Below are 9,426 nucleotides of genomic sequence, written 5' to 3'. Positions count from 1 at the left end.
TATATTATTACATACAAATAACTTCTTTTTTATAGATATTGTTTGAATATTTCATAATTTCTTAAGTGTTTTTATTTTACATTCACACACAAAAGACATTTGTTATAATAGATTACTAAGTAAAACACTAAATGCCGTCCCACTTTGAACCAGACTGCGGACTGTCAGTTATGCATGAATAAATTGAATTAAAAGTCAGATAATATATTAAATGCATTACTGGTGTGGTTACAAATTGTGTTTAAGCTATGTCAGATGATTGTGATGAAATTACTGTTACCACTAGGTTTAACTTATCTTTTGTTACCTAACCTTTCTGTGTAAAGTAATTTACACATACCTACTTATATAACGTATTGAGACATACTGTACCAGACATTTGTCATTATCTATTATTTATCTTATTGTGACTTGGGTAATGTTTTTAACATCTCAATAATTAAGATGTAATGAAAATGTTCATAAAAAAGTAACTCAAATAATTTAATTATAATTTTGATATGCAATTTGTAGCGTGCTTTACTCTATAGTCTAATAATTTCTATATATTTTCATTTCTTCATTTCTGACAGAAAAAACAGTAGAAATCATTGATTTCATAATTATCAATTCTGTCTTTTTTAGGGATGCAATTTATCGCTATCCAGCGGCAACACACAGAACATGACACCCATTCTACACAGTCATCTTCGGGGAGACATCGGTGCTTATTTGAATGTTGGCTACAGTATAAGCATACGTTTGTCATGTCTTCAGAATTTTTTAAGAGATAATTTTTTAAATATTCTCTGTACGTTTGAGGATTAAAGTCTAAACTGAACTCAGAACTGTCCATGATTTTAAATGCGTAGTATATTAAATAAATTCCACAATTAAATGAATCTTTTTGTTGTGGAACGTTTTTTAAAGGGCATAGAATATGTGATAACGGTGGACATTGTTGTCTGTCGCAACCGTACATTACATCTGATTTCAACATTTTACATACCTGTTTGAAACGAGCTATTGCTAATCGACTTTCTGTGTCATATGGATTAAATGGATCCATGATGTAACACTCTTTGGTTTTGAAATTTATAATAACTACTATAAAGTGACGAGTATTAAGTAACCATGGTAGAATAACCGTACTGTCCTGAGTAAAAGTAATTTTGTTATGCACTTCACCAATTTCTCTTTTTTCCAACAGCGATCTTGCACGGTTGACTGATAAAATGTGTGTGTTTTTTAAATCCAGCTTTTTAGCATATGACATCAAACAGATGTCTACAACAAAGTTACACAACCATTCTTCCCCGGACAATGTATCAAAATCTTGGAAGTAAAGGTCGGTCAAGATGTCACAATTTTGTTCTTTATCAAATATGTAACTATAAGTTCCAACTATATAATTATTATTCTCTGCCATTCGTTTGTAGTATGTCAAATCTTTAGGTAGCATATTTTTGTGTAAATCTATAGATTGCACTGATCGTTGAAACGGAGATTTAAGACTGCCAGGTGTCGAAACCGATTTCATTAAAAAAATATCGTCCAATGGCTTACTCAAATCATGTACAACCATGTCGTTGTTAATTGGCTCATCAACAGTGAACCTAGTTTCATTGTCACATTCTATAACCACAACGCTTTTGATACCATCGACCATTTTGGGCGAAATGTTATTTTTATCTGCCGTAATGGTCGAAGACTTTGGGATTTTTAACGACAGTGCTTTGAAAGGACGGTAGTTGGTGTGTTGGAGATGTTTGTGTTGTTTTTCTTTTTTTCCCCAACTTTCTGTTTCGTCTAAATGGTTAAGGCTAGACAATTCTGAAATTTTTCTTTTTCCATTTTCTTTAGTTGTACTCTGTTTAGACTTACTGTCAAAATCAAGCGCACGAGTGCAATTTCCTTTTCTAATATTGTATTTCATTTGTTTGTGTACATTCGTCACACGTTGTCTCATAAGTTTTAAAAACCGGCCGCATTTAAACCTACGGTCGCCTTCTAGTATGTCTTGTTTGACTGTTTTAAACCAAGATTCAACGGTAGCATTACTCTGGCGGATTTCAATGCCATTGTTGATTTTATTATTCATAATAGGCGTCCACAGTGCTAAGAAAGGTACACACTTTGCAATAAACTCGTGTAAATATGATTCATCATAATATTAATTAATGCTTATATTTTCAATATTTACAGACCAATTTAAGACTTCAGATTTAACCTGTTCTTTGATTGACTGAAATCTACAGAACATCATGGAATTACTCGTGTTGGATTCGCATAGAAATTTATTTATTTCCTCCAAGTGATCCTCACCTTCGTTGTTCGATTCATTTGGGAATTGGTATATATCATTACACTTGGCTCTCATTGTAGTAATGGCATTTTTTGTGTCTGCTGTACCATAAGGTGACAACAGTATTACTGAAAATATTTTGAACCATTGTTCAACATCTGTCAAACTGGTTGTGTTAAAAAGTATACATATCCAATCAATAACATGATTTCTTTTGGTTTTTTCTACAGTCTTACAATGGTTTTTCTCAAATTGAAAATATGTGTAGACATGGTTTACTATAATTTTTGTGTAATGATTTGCACATATATTTATGATGGTGACATTAGATCCGTCGTGGTTATCAACCAATACTCTGTAACACCAGTTAAGGTAGTCGAATATGGAAGTAAAACCATTCCATCCTATACACAAAGCATTCATTTGGGCATAACTGAAATCTGTCACTATATTTGTGAATACTGGCCAAGTCAGTTTGTGTTTCAAAACGAATGCTTTAAAAGCGTTCAGCCATTGTGAAATCGCAACAATGTCGTGGGCTGAACTAATCATTTCAACAACGGGACACGTGACACTTGAGTTTCTAGGTAATGGGACATTAACAACTAGAACATAGTACAGAACCCTTTTGCTGTTCTTGTCAATTTTCCTGACCACTGTACCAGTTGCATCCAAATACCCAGTTACTGGTTTTTGTTTTTTAATCAGATTTTTTAGTATGTCCAACTGCTCGTTACTATAACAGTGAACAGACGGTATGCCGACATGTTTTACAAAGTTGTTTTCTTTGTCATTACACATCAATACAATGTCATGAAAATCATCTTTATCATAATCATAAGCACTTAAGGCCTCTGATCTGATTTTTCTGACGACGTCATCTGATTTAATGCCTTGCAAATTACCACAATTCAACTGAGTGGGTGATGCCATGTCAACAGCGTCCGACCTGAAAGAAAACGCTTTAGTCTTTTTCAGCGCTTCTATGTACAAGTCTCGCTGAAATCCTTTTACGTGGTTCGTGAGACCATTGTCATCTGGATTGTGATGGTAATTTAAACCAGAACTATATACTTTCGCCACAAACTTTCCGTTTTGAGGCTGGACTTAAATTCTAAAAAGTTTACAACCCTCATGGCTACAATACATGTACACATTGCAATGATTTTTAAAATATCTAACCCTTTTTGCATTAACAACGCATGTATTGTTCACAGTTCTTATGCGCTTCCTAAACATAATAGGATATTTAGTCTTTTCCAAAAGTTTTTTACCATTAATATGTGTATATAACAAAAGAGACCACTCTTCACACGAAAATGTGAAAATTCCTTCAAAAAACGGACATTCGTCGCTATCGTATGGTTTTGGAAAACAATTTTTTGTTTCCAAAGGCAGCACAACACCAGCCTTAACTGGGGTTTTCTTAAAATAGGCATTTTTAAGGGGACTTGGCACAAGTCCAACATTTTTTCTGCATTCCAATTTACTCGGTGTGACAAAATCAGATTCAACCCTTATGCTTTGTGGTAGAATTGGAGTACTACAAGGTATTAGTGGATTTCTTATCATCCAACTGCAATCACTTTGGGGCGATACACTTGTGTATTCAAGTGAAACGTGGTCTTTATGCACAAGTTCAGGCTCTGTGTGATCAGAATATGAAATGCAATTTTCAATACCAGAATTTTCATTAAAATAAACACTATTTGAATTTATATTGTTTGTGTTATCTGATGGATTACACAAAGACATATTATCAAAGTGTTTTTTAAATTTCCTATACACTTTAGTACGGTTGACATGATTTGCAGCTACTTTAATGTGTTTACATATGGCATTTAGAATTATACTATTGTAATTTAAGAAATCACTAGACGTATAGTTACAATTTTCAATACATTTTATTATTGTACTATTCATTTCTGACCCATCACATAAATCAACATTGTTCTTACTTTCAATACGTTTATGAAGAGTTGAAGTTTTTCTATTGATAGCATTTGCAATTGATTTTTTTAAACTATTATCATTTTCTTTATTAAAGATGATATTGCAAATATTAATTACACAACTGTCAGAAACTGAGACATTTCCAAAATTTAAATTTGGATATTGAGTCTTAATATAATGAGCTACCTCATCCAATTTTTTTTCTAAACTCATTTTAAAGCTTATAAATAATTTTTTTTTGTGTCTGAATTACAAATTTATTCCCACTTTTATCTGCCTGAGGAAGACCTCTACGACTTTTTGCTGTCTGAGTTTACCCTCTTCGACTATTTTGTGTCGGAATTAACAACAATTCGTCGGCACTTTTTGCTGTCTGAGTTTAACCTCTTCGACTATTTTGTGTCGGAATTAACAACAATTCGTCGGCACTTTTTGCTGTCTGAGTTTACCCTCTTCGACTATTTCGTGTCGGAATTAACAACAATTCGTCGGCACTTTTTGCTGTCTGAGTTTACCCTCTTCGACTATTTCATGTCGGAATTAACAACAATTCGTCGGCACTTTTTGCTGTCTGAGTTTACCCTCTTCGACTATTTCGTGTCGGAATTAACAACAATTCGTCGGCACTTTTTGTTGTCTGAGTTTACCCTCTTCGACAACTAATATTATAACTAAAACTACAACTACAACTATACTTAGAACTACTTTTTTTTTTGTTAACTACAACTACCACTGAAAATACTTTTTTTTGGATTTTTTTTTTCTACTTTTTTTTGGGTTTTTTTTTGGGTTTTTTTTTCAACTACAGCTAAAACTAAAACTACAATTTATTTTTATTTTTAATAAAGACTACGACTACGACTACTTTTTTTGGGTTATTTTCTTTTTTTTAAACTACAGCTAAAACTAAAACAACTATTTTCTTTTAAACTACAGCTGCAACTATTTTTTTTTTTTTTTTAGGGGGGGTGGGAGAACCCTGTTTTTTTTTTTTTTATTACAACTATAGCTAAAACTAAAACTACCACTAATACTAACTACAACTATTATGAGAGTTGATGTGATGCTGCTGTAAATAAGGTAAGGCTGCTGTGCGGAAATCGTTTGGAAAAAGCAGGATCACAACACCTGAAAAATATAAAATAGATAGGTTTTAATTTTTAAAATTACAAAAATATATTATATTCAAAAATTATACACTCCTATTTTAATTCGCCATTCAGCTTGTGAATACTGTGACAATAGCAGACATAGTTATTACAATTAAAATAATTTAAGCATACAAATATTAAATAAAGTTGATTATTAATTATTACAAACAGATACAATAATGTCAAATATATTAAGTGTAGATCAGTATGCTATGATAATTAGTTCATATTTTCAAACAAACATAATCTAAGTTAATTTCATAATTTATTCATTCTAAAAAAATAACCACGTCTGTACTGACAAGTAACACTTTTTCAAACATATAAATAAGTATATAAATGTATTTATTTATTTATCAAGTAAAATTGAACTATTATGAAACCTCTCCCTCCATACTAAATTCCAGTCTACAACACTCGTCTGGTTAGGTTACTTTAGACTAGTTTGGTTACATTATTAATTATAATTATTTTTTTTGATAATACATATTTTGAATTCTTTAGCACATATTTTTGTTGTATAAATACCTACTTTGGTTATATAAATACATAAAAATCTGAGCCCTAGTAATTACCATTCTAAGTAATATGCTTTAATAATAATAACATTTTATAAAATGTGTTGCCTTGAACAATATAAATTTGATTCATGATTTTATAATCGTATGTATTAAATCTAAAATGTGAAAAGGATACAACAGTATTGTGTTTAATAACAGATTCAACGATGATTTCTTGTCATAGATCATAATGCTTTGACCAGTAAATGTATGGATAAATGAATTATTCTTGTAATCAAATTAATTTTGTAACAGCATATGCATTTTAATCCGCTATTCATGCTGAAACTCAATTAAAAAATATACATTTCTATAAGCTATAAAGTTACTCATCATATTTTACAGTATCCAATAATCATTTAAAAAGTAACTGTTATTAGTAATTATTCAATGAAATATTAATGTACAATGGATAAATGATCTTCATGTAGTATGCAAAAAACATCTTGGTAATATAATACTTACTGATACATACAAAATTGTATAAAACTATTAAGGATGTGTTGTTTTTTGAGGAAAAACAATTTAAGAGGTATGTCTCCCATATTTCCCGTGGTTTAGGCCTCTTAATTTGTTTTGCACAGGGGTGCAAAATGTCTAAATGCGTCACTGTACATAGTTGAATAGTTCTTAAGCATTACATTCTTATATTAAATTACAAATAAATGTATTAATACCATGTATTAATGTATTTACAATAAATATGGTTCTATAAACTGTGATGTAAACATACGACGGAAAAATCATAATACAGTAATTAGTGCCTCAGGTAACTACTCATCACATAATGAATAAAAGACTTACATTTCCAAACAATGGTTAAACTATTCGGTACAATAGACAGTAGTTTATACATACCTGTTTCCGCAAAAAGTGATGTTTTAAATAATTCAAGATAAATGACATGTTTAAACTCTTATTAGCTAATGTAAAGATAAACAGAACAATGTGTGTTAGATTGTATAGTCTTTAGAGGAATTTTGAATTTATAACCTAACTTTCCATTATTTTAAAATAACTTTTAAAACAATTTACAATTACTGTGTGACATAGGGCGACATCTATTTGACGGTTTCGGTGCAATACTATGGCACCCCTGAACTTATATGAAATGCAACAAAACGTACAAGGTGTCTTATCACTTAGTCGTCCGAGAATTAGTCCCCTAGCTTTGGTCCCCCAACTTCACACACGTAGCTGGTGCGTGCACGCAATGCGAGTAGACGGTGCGATATTTGACCGCACCGCACCTGATTCTAGTTCCCGCAAGCATGGCAAAATTGACGCATTCAAATACGCGAGAAAACGCTTACGATTTTTACTTAGTTACAACTGAAATATCGTGCTGAGAAGACGTATAGTGTTATCAACGTGTCAAGTTAATTAATACTCAGATTTCTGTTTGTGAATATAACTGTAATTTACTATTATGTCGTTAATTCAAGATCAACGAAGCTTACTCTTAATAGAAAATATTTATCTGAAGTATAAATTACTTAAAATGAGGAAAAAGTCCAAGAGATCTTCTCCAAATGTGATTTATAAAGATCGATTTATATTTGGAGAATTCCATCAACTGTATCCACAATTACGAAGAGATAAAATAATGTTTCGTGCATACACTAGAATGACTACAGACACATTTGACTACATTTCTCAACATATAACACCACTTTGTCAAAGAGAGTACACAAATTTTCAAGATCCAATCTCTGTTGAAGAACGACTGTTGATTACTATTAGGTAAATATTACATAGGCAACAGATGTCAAATTATTGACATTCTCATGATTATGGTAATCAAATTAAGTACTTCTATTGAAGATTAATTTTAGTCGATTTTAGTTTTTGGTGTAACTCTAATAAAAAAAAAGATGGGCAAATGGTTGTCGCTCTGCTGTACAGTAGCTTACAAGTGGGTTACTGTAATGGATATTGTTAAATTTGAATTCAATGATAATTGTATTGTATAAGAAAAACGATTCTGAGCGAAGACGGTCAGTCAGTCTACCTATGATATTACAAAGTATATTTGATGATATTATTGTGTATAAAGTAATTTATATATTATAACCTATTTACGCGGAACATTGTTTTAAATTTTAAATTCTTAGCTATAAAATTTGAACATTTTATAAATTTTTAACTACAAAATAATTCCGTGTTTTCTTAATTTTTCTTTTGTTTTTCACTGCGTTTTTGAAAACTACTGGGAAATGACCCTTTTGACTAGAGATGTAAGTGCTGTAAATTTACCAAGTAAATTTTTACCGGTAAAAAAATTTACGTAAATTTTACCAATTTTTTTTACCGGAAAATTATTTTTTACCAAAAAAAAATGTTGTGTGGCCCCTCTGATCAAATTAAATCAAAAACGCCTAGCCTGAATCGTAAAGAGATATCTTTTTTATCAACTGATACTGTGATATAATCATTTGTAATATTGATATACTTGTTATTGTTTATATAGTTTGTTATAGACTATAGTATCAATATTCTGTCACCCCATTTATATACTAGAACATTAAATATCAGTAGGTAATTAGGAAACATTTTATATAGGCAGATCTCAGATACCAAGAAGGCAGATAATGTGATATTGATAATATACTATTATTTAGTTAAGTTTAAATATAAATGTTTTGACTTAAAAAGAAATAAAGGTTATGTAAATTTTGATAGCTAAGTTTAATTTAAATTATTTATTAATTGTAATATGAATAATTAAGTATTCATATTTCATAAAATGTACTAATTACTAATGTCTAATACAGAACAATTTATTATATATAAATTATATATAATTTCAGATACATTTTTTGTTAATTATTGTTATTATTAGAAAGAACTAGATTTAACAAGTAGTTATACAACATTAGTACCTAATACAAATCGTATTTACTAATGTCTAATAGTAAAAAATAACAATGGCTCTAAGATTTAGCTATTTTACCATTTTTACCACATTAATGGTAAATTTACCGATATTTTTTTTTTACGTAAATTCTCCATCTCTACTTTTGACCCCTAAAGTACCAATTAAATTCAATTTCCTTCCAGAAAAGATACTGTTGCAGAAAATCTAATGATTTTTACTGTCCTAAAAGGTGATGACAGAAAAAAAAATTACCTTCATAAATATACACATATCATTGAATGGTATCTTAAAAATGGTTATTTTATTGAAAACATTAAAATCATATTAATAATCTGCTTTTATAAAAGTCAAAATAAAAAATCTACCTACCTTGGTAGTTATTAAATATAATATCATTTGATAATATAAAATAAAAAATATGTTACTTTAAATAGTTTAATACCTCGACAGATATAGGTAGCTCACCTATGTATTTAAAAATTAAAAATAATAATTATTACTGTAGGTAGGTATCTAATAAATAATATAAAAAAAAAGAATAATACTGTTTGTGAAACTCATGAACATTAAGTAATAATTTAGGTATGTAAATAAAAAGTA

General features: G+C 30.0%; 1 pseudogene; it reads left to right on the top strand.

Moving 5' to 3' along the window:
- Positions 1 to 1,562: 1,562 nt before the first annotated feature.
- LOC132953515 (uncharacterized) lies at positions 1,563 to 2,228 on the top strand (annotated as a pseudogene).
- Positions 2,229 to 9,426: the final 7,198 nt, after the last annotated feature.

The sequence above is a fragment of the Metopolophium dirhodum genome, unplaced genomic scaffold (assembly GCF_019925205.1).
Source record: "Metopolophium dirhodum isolate CAU unplaced genomic scaffold, ASM1992520v1 scaffold6, whole genome shotgun sequence".
NCBI lineage: Eukaryota > Metazoa > Arthropoda > Insecta > Hemiptera > Aphididae > Metopolophium > Metopolophium dirhodum.
The sequence above is the reverse complement of the archived record's forward strand: the minus strand, read 5'-3'. Positions and strand labels throughout refer to the sequence as shown.